This window comes from Chelonia mydas, chromosome 14 (assembly GCF_015237465.2).
Source record: "Chelonia mydas isolate rCheMyd1 chromosome 14, rCheMyd1.pri.v2, whole genome shotgun sequence".
NCBI lineage: Eukaryota > Metazoa > Chordata > Testudines > Cheloniidae > Chelonia > Chelonia mydas.
In genome coordinates this window covers 2,982,978-2,997,522 of record NC_051254.2, presented here as the reverse complement: position 1 = coordinate 2,997,522, position 14,545 = coordinate 2,982,978, and positions in this window count along the sequence as shown.

Genomic DNA, 14,545 nt, shown 5'->3' with positions numbered 1-14,545 from the left:
TTAAATAGCTGAAATCATGAAATTTACAATTTTTAAAATCCTATGACTGTGAAATTGACCAAAATGGACAGTGAATTTGGTAGGGTCATATCCATAACTTTGTTTTTCATTTGCTAGCAGGGGTCAGGTTCTACCTTCTTGCATTGATTGAGGGATTCAGAAAAAGTTAACCTGGGGGCTCTGATCAAAATGAAAAGAAAAGCAGCCAATGCCGCAGGGAAGAATCAAACATTCTGCAGCACCATTCCGGCCAGGTGCTCACAGCAAATCCGGTAACAGTCTGCTGAGTTAGATATGATCAGAATCCCAAAGGGTAGAGGGGGAAGCCGAGACACAGACAGGTGAAGAGACATACCCAAGATTGCTGAGCGCCCAGTTTCACCCATCCGTACTCAGGCTGAGTGGTATGTTACTCCTCCCAAAGGGATGGTGCAAAGCAGTATGAATAAGGAGGGCAGAATTGGTCTGAGAGCTAGGACTAGCACCCAGGCATCCTGACTGCCAGTCGCCTGGTCTAACATTCTCTCCCATTGCACGGGGGTAAGTTTGGCATTCTGGCTGTAGCATTTCTTCTATTCTCGTTTCATGGCATCCAGCAATTTTGTAGTTCCGTCAGGGTTAATTGTGCTAGTCTCAGGAAATTTTGTTAGATATCAGCACCAAGATTTCTGTCTTTCTGCCCATGAGTTTGTGTTGCTGAGCCTGACAATTGTGCTAGACCCAGGCCAGTTGGGTACAGCAGAGTAGTCTTATTGGGATCCAGGAAGTGGGAGGGCGAAGCCCACATACTGCTAAAAGATTCCCCCCAGCCATATTGGGAGCCAGCCAAAGGCAGATATACTGGCCACTGAATAAACAGTTTTCTGTTCCCTGAGTGATGAGAGCAGGGGCTATGCTAGAGCAATCAGGAACCTGCTAGAACCAGTTAAGACAGGCAAGCTAATTAAGACACCTGGAGCCAATTAAGAACATACTAGAATCAATTATGGCAGGTAGACTAATCAGGACACCTGGTTTAAAAAGGACCCTCCCATCAGTGAGTGGAGGGCCTGCAAGGAGTGAGAAGGCATGCTGCTGGAGGACTGAGGAGTTCAAGTGTGATCAGGCTTCAGGAGGAAGATCCTGCTGTGAGGATAAAGAAGGTGCTGGGGGAGGCCTTGGGGAAGTAGCCCAGGATGTTGCAGCTGTCACGCAGCTGTTACAGGAGACACTGTAGACAGCTGCAATCCACAGGGCCCTGGGCTGGAACCCAGAGTGGAGGGTGGGCCCAGGTTCCCCCCCTCCTCTCTATCTGATATAAGAGGAGTTGACCTGGACTGTGGGTCCCACCAGAGGGAAAGGTCTCTGGCCTGTCCCCTGGCCCATTAGGTGGGCCAGCAGAGGCTGTGGGGATTGTTCTCCTCCTTTTCCCCATGCTGGCCAGTGATGAGGTTAGCTGAGTGAACGGCAGGTGTGAGCCACTGGCAAAAGTGGCCAAACTGAGGGCTGCCATGAATCTCTGAGGTGAGCAAATCTGCCAATAAGTGCAGGACCCACCAAGGCAGAGGAGGAACTTTGTCACACAATGCATTTTGCATGTGCTGTGATATTCCAGCAATGTGAGGATGGATCCCTTGAATCCAGTGGGAGTTTTTATTTTGGCAAGTTATTTGCTATTTGTACTGGATTGTTTTTTTTTCTTTTTTTGTAACCCATTTGACTGTGCACAGTAAGGAGGGCTCATCCACACATTCCTGAACCGAAATATCAAAGCGAATGACCACAATGAGCCACTCGTTAATTGTGATCCATTATCAGTTACGAACTCATCTGGAATTCCCTGGCCAGCAAAATACGACTGAGAGTGTCTTACCTGGCTACTTGATGTGTTGTGCAACAGCTCAGATGAAAACCCCAGTGAGGCAGTAACCCACTCACAAGAGTTAATCTTTCCACCAGCTCATCAGCATTGATTATTACTGTTAGCACCTGCAGCTCCCAACCAAGGTCCGGGCCCCATTGTGCTCGGGGCCGTGGAGCACTGTTCCTACCTGGTGGACTCGTTCAGATCTCTTGGCTCTATTCAAATCCTTACACTATTGCTTCCATTCCAGCAACCACCCTGCTAAGCCAGTTGCCTGGTACTGAATTCACTGAAAAGCATCTGCCATTTGGTCAGGTTCAGCTGTTCCTGATGGAGGAGAACTCTGGGCTATTGTGGTAGGCAAACAAACCTGAATTTGGGGCAGTCTCTCCAGAAACAGGAATGCTGAGCTCTGGGGCTGCCAGGGATGACCAAACACTGACCTGGCATAACTGGACACAACAACGCTGATGTCAGCAGGGTAGCCGCCTCTTGTGGGTTTAGCCCAGAGCCTCCTTGCCCATTTCTGACATTTAAGGCAGAGGCAGGTCTGAACATAGGGGTGTGATATCAGAAGGCATGTGGGCTCTGGGGGCTAATGATCAATTCTCTGCCCTGCCCTGGGGAAGAGAGGCCAGGCTGCTCGGCCTGATCTCCTGCTCCCTGGATCTGCAGGGGGAAGAAAGCACTGAGGAGGTATCTCCCCTCCCTCCCTGAAGGAGGGGGAGAAGAAACTCTGTGCATGTCCAACAGCCTCCATGAGTGTCTCACTCCCATGGCAGCCCAAGAAGACACTCAGCACTTTGCCGGATTGGGGTGCATGCTGTGGAGAAGGTCTCAGAGATTCAGGAACCGTTTCCCATAGGGGCAGTGAGATGCAGGTATGAGAATCCCAAAGTGAAACCCAGGGGCAGAGCCGTGTAACCTGGGGAGATGCATGATCTGGAACCAGAGCAGCAGAAGGTGAAACAATGCAGCAGAGCACTGCAGGGATCTGGGCTAGGGTTCTCCTGCAGATCTGCAGGCACAGACGGGTCCTTGGGCGGGTGAGGGGATCCCTGCAAGAAAAGTCGGGCATCAGAAGAATGCAGGTGGAGAAGGCGCTGTCGAGCAGTAACTCTGGCGGGCCAGGGGAGCCTGACTCTTCCGTGCTGGACCTTGAAGTCTCTCTGTCTACATCCTGATTTATTACCAGCTCAGTCAGTATGACATTAATTATATTCTGCAACATCAAAAGGTTTTCACTTGTAGATCCACTAAACAGAGGGCTTTTCTTCCCAATGCCATGGGGCAATTTTTCCCATCAATGTCGATTTCAGTTTTGCCCCCGAGTTAAATGCAAACTGCTGACTCTGGGATTTTTTGCTACCTCTCTGTGTTGTGTCTCCTGTCCCTCTCGCTCCCTCTTCCACTGCAGCTTGCATTCCTCCAAGCAGGCACTCCCACCTGCAGGCTTCAGTGGCAGCTCACACAGACAAAGACCAGGGGCAAAATCCTGGCCCCATTCGAATGAATGGCAAACGTCCAATTGATTCCCAGGGGGCCAGGATTCCACTTCACTCTGCTCAAGGCCTGAGCCTGCGGTCATGAGCCAGGGAGGGTGTAAAATCTTTCCTACCACTTCTCCTTCCACCTGCTCCAAGTCACCAGGGGCTGGGGGGTTCCACACTTGCCTTTGCTAAGGCTCCATGCCCTCACCCCCCACCCAGATGTCTCCCAAGCCCGGTGCTGTGCTTTACAGGAGAGGGGAGTTTTGCACCCCGATTCTTGGGGGATAATTCACGACCCAGTGGGCACCTGACCCTCTCCTGTTTGGGGATCTTATCAGGAAAGAATTTGCATAGGCTTTCCTCCTTCTGATGCCACCTTGATTAGCTACCGCGGCAAAGCAACAGCAGCCAGTCTTGTCACCACAACCCTGCCACGGGCACCAAGACTCCTTGACAAATTCCCCAGTAGACTTATTTTATAATAAGCTCTCTTCTTCTCTCTCTCTCTGGGTGAATTCATGTATTGATCTGATTGCAGCCCTTCCCGCCCTGCATCCCCACACCTGCACTCTGGGCGGTGGCGTCAGCTGAGCGACACTGATGACCTCAGAAGCATGCACTAGAAATATCCGGTACCCTTGTGCGCTGCACTTCACGCCCAGAACGGCTCGTAGTGCGTTACCGGGCCACACTTCCATCCCGGGGCCCTGACCCCCTCGCAGTAACTGCCAGCAGAGGACGCCACGTGTCGCCTTCGGCCTGGTCGCTCTGTGGTGATTTTGCAGAGTGTGGGTGGATTCCATGCGCTTTAAAGCGACATGCTGGGCAAGCTCCCGACAGGCCTTCCTGGCCTCGTCTTCGTGGCAGCATACAGGCACCCACGGTCACTAGCGCTTTTACCTCTGTGCTGTCTAGCCCTGATCAGAGCAGGGGTGGGCAGCATGATGGGAACCAATCCCAAGTCCTGCTACACTCACTCGCATAGTAGAGGGATATTCAAAATAACCCCCCCATACACGGACACAGCCATTCTGCAGAAAGGCGGGCAGGGAGATCTCTCATCATTCCGGGTCGAGCTGTCATGACACTTCTCCAGGCTTGGATTAGGAGAAAACAAGGCCCCCGCAGATCAGCAAACAATATCTCACCGGTTGCAGATTTACATACATGAATGGAAATGCCTTGCCGGCCCTCAGTGCGGACTGAGGGGTAGGCGTGGATTTGACACCGACCGTTCTGGAGCGCTGAAAGGGACTTCAAATTCAAACACAGGAGTCAGGCTTTGTCTGTAGTGGTAAAAATTACATTGACCTTCACCTTTTTAGCAACGGGCTCATTTCAAACAGCAGTAATTTACAGACATGATCCTAGGGAGCATTAGCTTTGGCTGGGCCGTACAAGTGCAATAGGCAGCCGTGCATGGCATGCGCTCCCTCGATGTGTCTTGATAATGTTCTAGCCGTTTGGGAAGCAGTGCGTTTCAGCCTGCTCCAGTGAGACGTACCACCCCTAGCCAAGAAGCCATTGCAACCAAGGGTGACTCATAATTTGGGGTGCCTCACTTTCAAAGAGCCAGCTTGGGATGCCTGGAAAGAGCCTGGTTTCCTGAGGGGACACGCTCAGCACTTTCTGAAAAGCAGGTCCCTTTGAAATGTCTCGGGATGAGGCCCCACAAATGGAGCCCTCGGCAGTTGCCAGTCACTCCTGAGAATCTTGCCCCAGGAAAATATTCAAATCCTTAACTCTGCAAGGATTGGTTCTGCTGTGAGCAGGGGGTGGGATGAGATGACCTCCTGAGGTCCCTTCCGACCCTGAGAGTCTGTGATTCTATGAATGCGAAGCCTCTGAAATCCCGCCTGTTCGCTAGCAGAGCCTGGAGTCCCTGTGCTGGGGGCAGCTGTCCTTCAGCAGCAATTTGCAGCACAAAAGCTGTGAAACAAGGTGATGTTCAAAAGTATCCGCAAGAGCAAAACACCCTGGACATTTATTTGAACCACCGAGGGCCTGATCCTGGCCCACTCACCTCAATAACATCTCAGTCCAATTACCCCACTTCCGGAGCAGACCCGTAGGGGTTTGAGTGGGACTTAAGTGATGTCTAGGCCTCTGCCGAGGGGAGTTTTGCCCACAGTGCATGAACGGAACTGTGACAAAGCGGGACTGTTCTTAATGTTTCCTCTGAATAGTGTGGGTGTGCCTCAGTTTCCCCTATGCAGTTTTTAAGTTTCTAGGTGGTGGGGTAAGGGTGTATGATCATTGCAGAGCCCTAGAGGGCAGGTGTGTGCAGGGGTCTGGACACAGAGAATGGCCGACACCCTGTTTCCAGGCAACTGATGGCCTGGCCCTTCCCCCCTGCAAGGTGAGAGCTAAAGGGTTGAAAACAAAGAGATCAGGTGCCCTCCTGGCCGGGACAGGGACAAAGCCCAGAGGAGGAGGGGCTGGAGAGAGTTTGTCAGTTTGAGGCTGGCTGGGGACACGGAGTGAAGGGCAGATGGGGTTGTCTGGCTCACTGCCCCCCAAAGTGGACCCAGCTGAGGGGTCCTGTTCTCCGCACCTACAAGCTCTGTGTTAGACCATGTTCCTGTCGTCTAATAAACCTCTGTTTTAGCGGCTGGCTGAGAGTCCCGTCTGACTGCGGAGTTGGGGGGCAGGACCCTCTGACTTCCCCAGGACCTCACCTGGGCGGACTCGCTGTGGGAAGCGCACTGACGGGCAGAGGATGCTGAATGCTCCAAGGTCAGACCCAGGAAGGTGGAAGCCAGGGGAGCTGTGTGTCCTAGGGACAGTCTGCTCCCAGAGAGGAGACTTCCCCAGAGTCCTGCCTGCCTTTGTAGGGAGCAGTTCCAGAGCATCGCCCGGGGACTCCGTGACAGGAACACAAGCTCATTTTCAGTTGCATGCTCAGGTCTCTTTGCACGTGGAATTGCCCACTGCAAGCCAGGTTCTGAGCACTGAACATTTAGCCCTAAAGGACTTTTCCCAACAGAGATGGTACTCAAAACCAGTAGCAAGACGTGGGCTGCCTTACCTTGCAAAGTCATTCCACCGAGACCCTCGCAGCGTTCCAGCCGCTCCAGAAAGGGGCCATCCTGCCTAGGCATCCACCCTGCAGATCTCACACCCTACAATGCACCCGCCCAAAGAACAGCTGTCCAAACTAAGGTCATTTTAAAACTTGGACCAGTCTTTGAGCCAGAGCCCAGGGCTCTTACCCAGTGCACAGACCAAGTCCCCCCGTTGGCAAACTCCTAGTGAAGTCAGGGGTTGAAGGGTCCTGCAATGAACTCTGCAGTCACAGACCCCACAGCCCTCCCTGACCCCGATGAGGCCTATACAGCTGAGCTCCCTGCAGGATTAGGCCTTAGCAAGAAGTTGGCCTCCACAATGTAACTCTTATTCCTGTCATATAGAGAGCAGCTCACGTTTGGGTGAGGGACCCGTTGCGACTTTAGATTGACATGGCTGATCAGACTGCGGTTGACTTTAATTCACTGGCACGCTGCGTTTATATTGGGGTTTCACCGTGACAAAGCACGATCTCCTGAAGATGCCACAGCCCTGAACTTTGCTTCCCTACCCCTGCCTCTATCTGGCATAAAATATGATCTTGCTAAAACTGAGCTTTCTGGGCCCCTAAGGCCGATGGCGGGATGGGGGCCCGGCCCAAGTGGGGGAATCTCACAGAACAGGCGAAACAGACAAGAGTCACCCAACCCAATGAGATCTCTTCGTCTGGATGGATTCCCTTTCACATCCGCTCGCCCTAGGGAAGGCTGCTGTACAAGTTCTGTGCTTTGCTCACCCTCTGCGGCCTACAGTTCATCATTATGCCTTGGCTGGATGGGATACATATCACATTTATGCCATAGTCTATACTGACTGCCAGGTAATTGCTCCAGGAGGCCATTGCTCGAAGACTGCAATTTTTTTTTAATTACAGCAAGTAAAGGCCATCGATATAGAACTGGACAGATCTGTTTTTAATGAGATGCAACCTCCTGCTGGTTCAGAGGTCGCCTCCTTCGGGGCTGACCCGGGAAGGCTGGGTTTCATTGTCAGACATGTCAGAGAAGTGTCACGGGTTTAACCTTCTGAGACAGAGGGTCACATTTCCAGCCTTGTGATTGGGCTACCGGCCCCCCTGGCCGGTCACCGAACCGGCACCGTTGTCACCCTGTCTGGCTGCCAGAGGCAGAAACTTTCCTTTGTGGCACTGAGCTTTTCCTCTTCCGTGGAGCCTCATTTACGTTCTTTATGGAGTGGTGAGTGGAGGCGAGCCCCCCGCCCCCGCACTCGGCTCTCTAGCTCGGCCCTGTGATTAATGCTGACGTACATTCCACTTTTTATTAGGGAGTTGTCTGTTGCAGGCAAACATCTTGAGTGTTGCTGCTCAGAGGGTGTAATAGAGAGAGTGTCTGACACAGGCAGGGCTGGGGGCTGAGCCGCTGCGGTTCTGACTTATAAGACATCCCCTCCTGGCCTAGTTTTCCTTGACTCTGCTCGGCTGGGCACCAAGCTGCCTTGTTAAATGCTTTCTGCTCCTAGACCTCAGCCGAGAGACCCAGCCAACCTCCCGGGGCAGATGCGCCAGGCTCAGACCTCAGTTGTGCCAGCCATGCCCATTCGGCTGAGCACCGGGCAGCCTGGACTCCTCCAGACTTCAGCCTCACAACCGACAGAGCAGCCTGGGCTATGCACAAGCCTAGCGCCGGCACGTAGTGGAACGGGAGGTGAGTGGGAGCGCGGCACTTAAGGCCCAGAGCACAGAGCTGATTCCACTCAACTTTAATCCAGTGTGAATCTGGAGTGACTCCTCTGAAGCCGCCCAGGGTTACCCTATGACTGACAAGTTATCGCCCACTGATGGAAAGTGCTGGATCAGAGCTAAGTGTTTATTCTCATGACAATTACTACCCTGGGGTGGAGCAGGGGGACGTGTATCAGCCACACATGCCCAGAGGGCCAGGCCTGGGACACTGAGCCCTGACTGCGAAGCCCTGACTTAGCCATGGCCCTGCAAGCTATTCCGTAGGGCAGAACCTGTCGGTCTGCCCACACCCTCCCTGAAATCCAGGGAGCTCCAGCCAGGAGTTAACAGCTTGCAGGATCGGGGCCCGTGGTCACAACACTGTGAACTGAATTTCCTCCTCTCCCTGCCCCCGCTCCCGCCGCCTCACACAGAAGAGAAACTAACCAGCCCGGTCACCCCCCAGCTGGCACGGAGGGCATTCACTACCAAGAGATCCTGCAGACGGGATTCAGGAGAAGCAAGAAGCCATTTTTGTGCAGGTGTTGAACGCTCCTGTTCCCAGGTGACTCCCTGTCATGTGGCATGTGCCAGGGGGGATCCCAGCTGGGTTGTGGGGAGGGGCTGCGGTGGGCCGCAGTGGCTGCGGCTGTTGCGGTGTCCTGGGGCGGAGGGGCCTGGGGCGTTGCAGCGGGGGGGGGGGTGAGGCTGGGAGGCTGCAGCAGGCAGTGGACTGCGGTGGTCTGGGCGTGGTGGTGGTCGGTGGGTTGTGGGCCTTGTGGCGGTGGCTGCACAGCGGGCGGGGTTGAGGCGGCTGTGATGTGGTGGTGGGTTGTGGGGCTGCCGGCTGCTGTCTCTGTCTCTCTCCAGTGGAAGGCTGAAGGATCCGGCGGCAGTGCCGGTGGAAACAGGCGATTCATTCTTTTGCGAGCTGTCAGCTTTCCGGGAGATCGATGAAAACGCTGCTGTACAAGTGGAGTGGAAGGGTCGGCGTGTCGCGCCAGCCACTGTAAATCTCCGCTCCGCTTGTTCCATGGGCAGTGTGGTGCTTAGAGCTGGAGCGGGAGGCACAGAGAATCGATGCAGACACACAGACCATCCAGACGCTTCGGCACTTGCTTCCCGGGCCCCCTCGGAACCTGGTCTTGTCCTTTGCAGGCCTCAGAAATTCCCCAGCCTGCAGCCAACAGAGAGGGGCTTTCCCCACATGCAGCCGCCTGACCCCATCAGCCCTGTCCTGATTCATCTGCTGCTCCTGTCTGTAACAGGGCTGTTCATTCCTAGAGGTGACCCCAAGCTGCAAAGGTCAGACCCAGGTCCGGGGGGGTTTAGATCCAGAGCCTACTCTGAGCCCCTCCGTCTGGGAGCCAGCCCTGCTCGTGTTAATGCAAACGCTGCATCCCTCCTACCGCGTCTCCTCCTGTCTGACTCTGCCAAGAAGCCACCAAGCTGCCTCTGTCGCACGACAATCATGTCACTGAGGATCACGGCTTCCTGGCAGGGTCGCAGAGCCGGAGCGACTGAGGCTGGGGAGGAGCCCTCTGGATCAAACACGTCTTTGTTGGCAGTTGGCAAGTTCGTCTTTAGTCCAAGTGACACAGAGACCCCCACAAATCCCCCCAGCCCTGGAATAAAGAGGAATTTCGATGGTGACCTCGCTTCTCCTTCCAGCCAGCCCATGACCGCATCCTTTTTAATCAAGGAGACAGGTTATTAGGCATTAATAATGAACGGTCAATTACTTATCTTTGTTACTGTTGCTATTAACACCAATCTTTAGCAGCCCCACTGGGCAGCCCTGTCCCAGCCAGCTGATCTGCACAGCACCCCGGGCAGGGGCAGGGGCAGGCTTCTCATTTGACAGCGCTCCAGCGGAACATTGCCAAATTTGGGTGCCCAGAGGGAGGCCCCTACATCCAGGATCGGGGGCCTCTCAGAGGTCTCAGCACCCACGACCCCTGCTGAACTGGGCTCTTTCTGAAAATCAGGCCACGGAGTTCAGTGCCAGATGACAGATTTAGGTGCCGAGTGCGGGAGCGTTATCCTCGGCTGGGCTTCGCCTGCCTCAAAAACCCAGGCATGGGCTGGCTGAGTTACAGCCCCACTGGAGGAGCCAGCGAGCCAGGGCGACTTGGCGGAGACCACTCAGGACAGAGCCAGGAGATCTTGGAGACATGTCCTGTGCTTAGACCCCGCGCCCTTTCCCAGGCTGCCTCTCCCAGTGAAACAGCCAGCTGGGGAATCTCTTCGGGGGACCCTCTTTCTTCCTTTGCTAAGAGGGGCTCTAAGCAGCCAGCCTGTTGTGATCCCTACAGAGCCTGCTGGGGCCACGAAACCCAAGGCAGGGGCTAGAAGTGAAAGGATGAGTGAAGGCCAAGGAGGGGAGAGTGGAAGGAGGAGAGACTGTAGGAAGGGAAGGGGGGAGATGCAGAGAAAGGGAGGATGAGAACCAGCGGAGAGAGAAAGTGAGAGAGAAAACCTTGGCTCTGATTCCTCAGCACTGAACCTCTTTGCGTTGTGTCATAAGCCAGTCATGCAATTCACAGCCACATGTGCTGGGGCTCCAGAGTCGCTGCTCAGCAAGGCATTTCCCGTGACTCCTTGGGCAGTAGGTTTGACCCCCAAATAAACAGCGGTGCAGCTGCCCCCACCCCTTGTCGCCTGCCTTGCCCCCCGGTGAGCTCCAGGGCAGAGCGCCTGCACACACCACCACAGTGTCATTGTGTCTCTCCTGTCCATGGTTGAAATTTCATTGCAAGAAGGGATGACCCAGCAACTCCTGTCTCCCTGCTGGCTGCTTCCCCAAAGCCTGCACGTTCCCCTGTCTTGCAGCTTTCCCCTCTTTTCACCTGCACTCGACCCAGGTAGATCCTTGCTCTGTGCAGACAGAGAGGCAGCAGACGGCTGGGGGATGTCACTCCCTGACTCACTTTCACCAGCCACTTTCGGAAGCTCCCCGAAGCCAGGAAACAGTGAGCTGTATTTGATATAGACAGATCTCCCTCTCCCTGCATCAGCGTCTGAAATCCCCCCGAGCTCATTCACCTCCCAGGAATCCACAGGAGGTTGCAGGGAGACCTCACGGGGCTGCCTTACAGATGCTTGTTGCTGGACGCTCAGTGAACCTGCCTGTGGTCGGGTTGGCAATGGGGCTGGAACAGGAAGTTCTATTATAAACGAGGGGCCCTTTCAAGTTCTGACAAATTCATCAACCAAGCAAGGCTGTGCACATGCTGGCGAGGGAGAGGCTTTGCTTGCCGAGCCTGGAGGGGATCCCGGCCTGCTGAGATCCCGTCTATTCAGGCCTGGCAGACGCGCAGGTGTGAAGCTGTTCCTGCTTCTCTTCCTTCCCACGCCCTCCGCCAGAGTTGTCCGGCTGCATCAGCCCGAAGCCAGCAGACAACAAAGTGGAACAAGCTGGGCTGCCCCCGTCTTGGGGCCTGCCCTGGCCGAGCGGGGCGTGGATGCGCTCCAGCGTGCACTTCCAGCTCCGGCGGTGACAGACAGATTCAGGAGCCTGGCTGCAGAGAGCTTCTCCCCAGCACAGGGATACAGAATACCAGGGTCACTGCTAGTCATCCTGTGAGGGGGCCGCATCCCCCCCACCTCAACAGGGCGCCCAGCAGGAGGCCCCACTGACGCTGACCCAGCCTGGGACTTGGGGCTCCACTCCCAGCCAGGGGTCAGAGGCAGCTGGTGAGGGGCACCAGTAGCTGGGAGCTGTTTGGGTGCAGCTGAGCTCATGACTTTAGAAATAGCCGGGTGACCCCCCAAGGAGAGGGCACAAGGGGAGGGTGACCAGATGACCCGGTTTTATAGGGACAGTTCCAATATTTGGGGCTTTGTCTTATATAGGTGCCAATTACCGCCCACTCCCTGTCCCGATTTTTCACACTTGCGGTCTGGTCACCCTATGGTGGGGGTATGAGCAGAGGACAGGGCAGGACGTTCTGGGGGCACATAGGACCATTGATCTGTATTTTGGACTTTACCGCTTGTAAATCTGCAGGGGCAGACGGTGCGGCTGGAGACATTAGCCAAGTTGGCATCACTTTGGGTTGAGTCGGTGCCCTGCCTATAAATCCTAGGCTGGAGAGGGGGGGATGCGTCCACAGTGGGCCCCACAGGGAATTGCTCTCTTCTAGCATTCTGACAGGTTTCAGAGTAACAGCCGTGTTAGTCGGTATTCGTAAAAAGAAAAGGAGTACTTGTGGCACCTTAGAGACTAACCAGTTTATTTGAGCATGAGCTTTCGTGAGCTACAGCTCACTTCATCGGATGCATAGCACATAGCTATGCATCCGATGAAGTGAGCTGTAGCTCACGAAAGCTCATGCTCAAATAAACTGGTTAGTCTCTAAGGTGCCACAAGTACTCCTTTTCTTTCTAGCATTCTGTCCTCCCTGGCCCAGCCCTGCTTCAAGTGCATGGCCCAGGGACAGCACCAGGGGCTGTACAGCCGTGTACCCATTAACCGGCCCAACCCCCGGGGAGGTAAATCAGGGAGGGGAGAAGGGATGTACCCAAGGCAGCAGGGGCTCAGTGCTGGGGTAGGACTTGGGAACTCTGGGCCCAGCCCTGCTGCAATCTCCTACCGGACATGCCTCTTGTGGAGGCTCAGGAAAGAGGCAGAAGAGGAACTATCGGGATTTCCCTGGGCTCTCCCTGCCACAGATCCACGTGCAGCAGGCCCGGAGGCTACCTGCCCCCGGCCAAGTCCAGAGAACTCTCGGTAGCTGGGAAGGGGTGAGCGACTGAGTCGGTGCCCCTGGGGATAGCACCGGAGAGCCCCATGGCCCCAACTCCCTGCTCCTCCCCTTCCTGTTTCTCAGACAGCCTCTGGCTCCAACCTACCTGCAGCCTCTCCACTAATGGGAACCAGTGAGAGGGTGCTGGACGGAGGAGCCCACATCTGCTCTGCGGCTCTTATCTCCAAAGCCCTTTATGCTCCAACTGCTTCCAGCTGTTGAGCCCCCGTCACTCTGCAGTTCCTGCCGCCGGCCCTGTTTACACTCGGCAGTTTGAACCCGGGTCCCATTCATTCCCCAAATCACTGTCCCAGGCCCTGGGAGCCAGCGAAGCTGTGGGGTACGGAGTGGGAGAGCCCAGAGCCTGCGATGCCATCCCCACGGTGTCCAGATGGACAGGCAGCGTGGCCAGTGCCGCATGGGATGGCAGGGGTGGATTAATCCTTTCTGGGCTCAGACCAAAACACTCCCCACAGCCAGGCCTGCGCCACTGAAAAGCAAGAAGTGAGGAACTTGTCCCATCCTCACATACCCCACCACACACACACACACACACACACACACGCACCTTGTAGGCTTCCAGGGGACTGGCGCTGAATTCAGCAAACAGGCAAAGCGTCAAGCAGAGGCAAAGCTGCCGAGACGAACCTGGACAGACATGGAACCGCTTCATGGCACATCCTCGGCATCCCCTTCCTTTCTGTTCACTGCTGCTGCTGCCCCTTCTGTGCCGTGGCCCCGTCTCTGACTGTGTGCCTGGACGGCCCCGTCACCGCAGCGTCTGTGCTGAGGCGGGGGGAGGTTGCTCTCTGGGCTGTTGCTAGGCTTACGCCATGGTGAGGAAAGCTCTGAGATCTGGAGCGGCCAGGCCCGTGTGTTGGTGAGCTGCTGGCCTCCCCCCGGTTCCTAGCAAACCCCACCAGCATGACTGGCACGGACGGTCAGGCTGCGAAGAGAGACCGCGGGCCGAACGAGTCGTGGAGGAAGGTGCCAGAGAGGGACGCTGCTGGTCCCATTCTGTGAATACAGGTTTTCAGGCTCCAGCCCTTTGCCACACAGCAATGAGGACCCCATAAATCCTGGGACAGACCGACTGATGGACAGACAGGGGAGAGGCCCCCGATTTCACTGTCTATAAAACTAGAAGGGTGAGGCCAGGGGGGACCCCCCAGCTCTGCAGCGGGCTGGACACCATATGTGTCTGGCTCAGCCCCAGGAGGGCCGGGAGCAAAGCTGGCAGCTGGAGCGCGAGGCGTGGAAAGAAGCCTGCTGGGTGCACAGCAGAGAGCACCAGGGGCACCGCAAAGGCCAGGGAGCAGCTGACAGCAATGGGAAGAGGAGGTGGAAGGTGGACAGCGCTGCGGGAACGAGACCAGAGGGGAGTCGAGAGGCTGAGACGGGCTCCCCAGAGCTGATCTGGCAAATTGGGGTGCTCCCAGGACCACCCCTGGGCCAGGATGGAGCGGCTCTGCCCGAGGGAACCCGCTGCTCTGCGTGAGCGAAGGGGGCTGGGAGGAGAGCTGCGCCCACCGGGCAGGGAGGACACTGAGCATCCAGGCCTGGCCTGGCGCTCCCCAGGCCAGATCCCAGCTGCTGCACGGGCGCCTGCTCCAGCAGAGCAATAGCAAGTGGGCCGGAGACGAGGAAGGCTCTGCAGCTCCAGCACTGCGAGAGGAAGAGCCCCCGGCACAGGCGGTGAGCACAGGGGCCCGTGGGG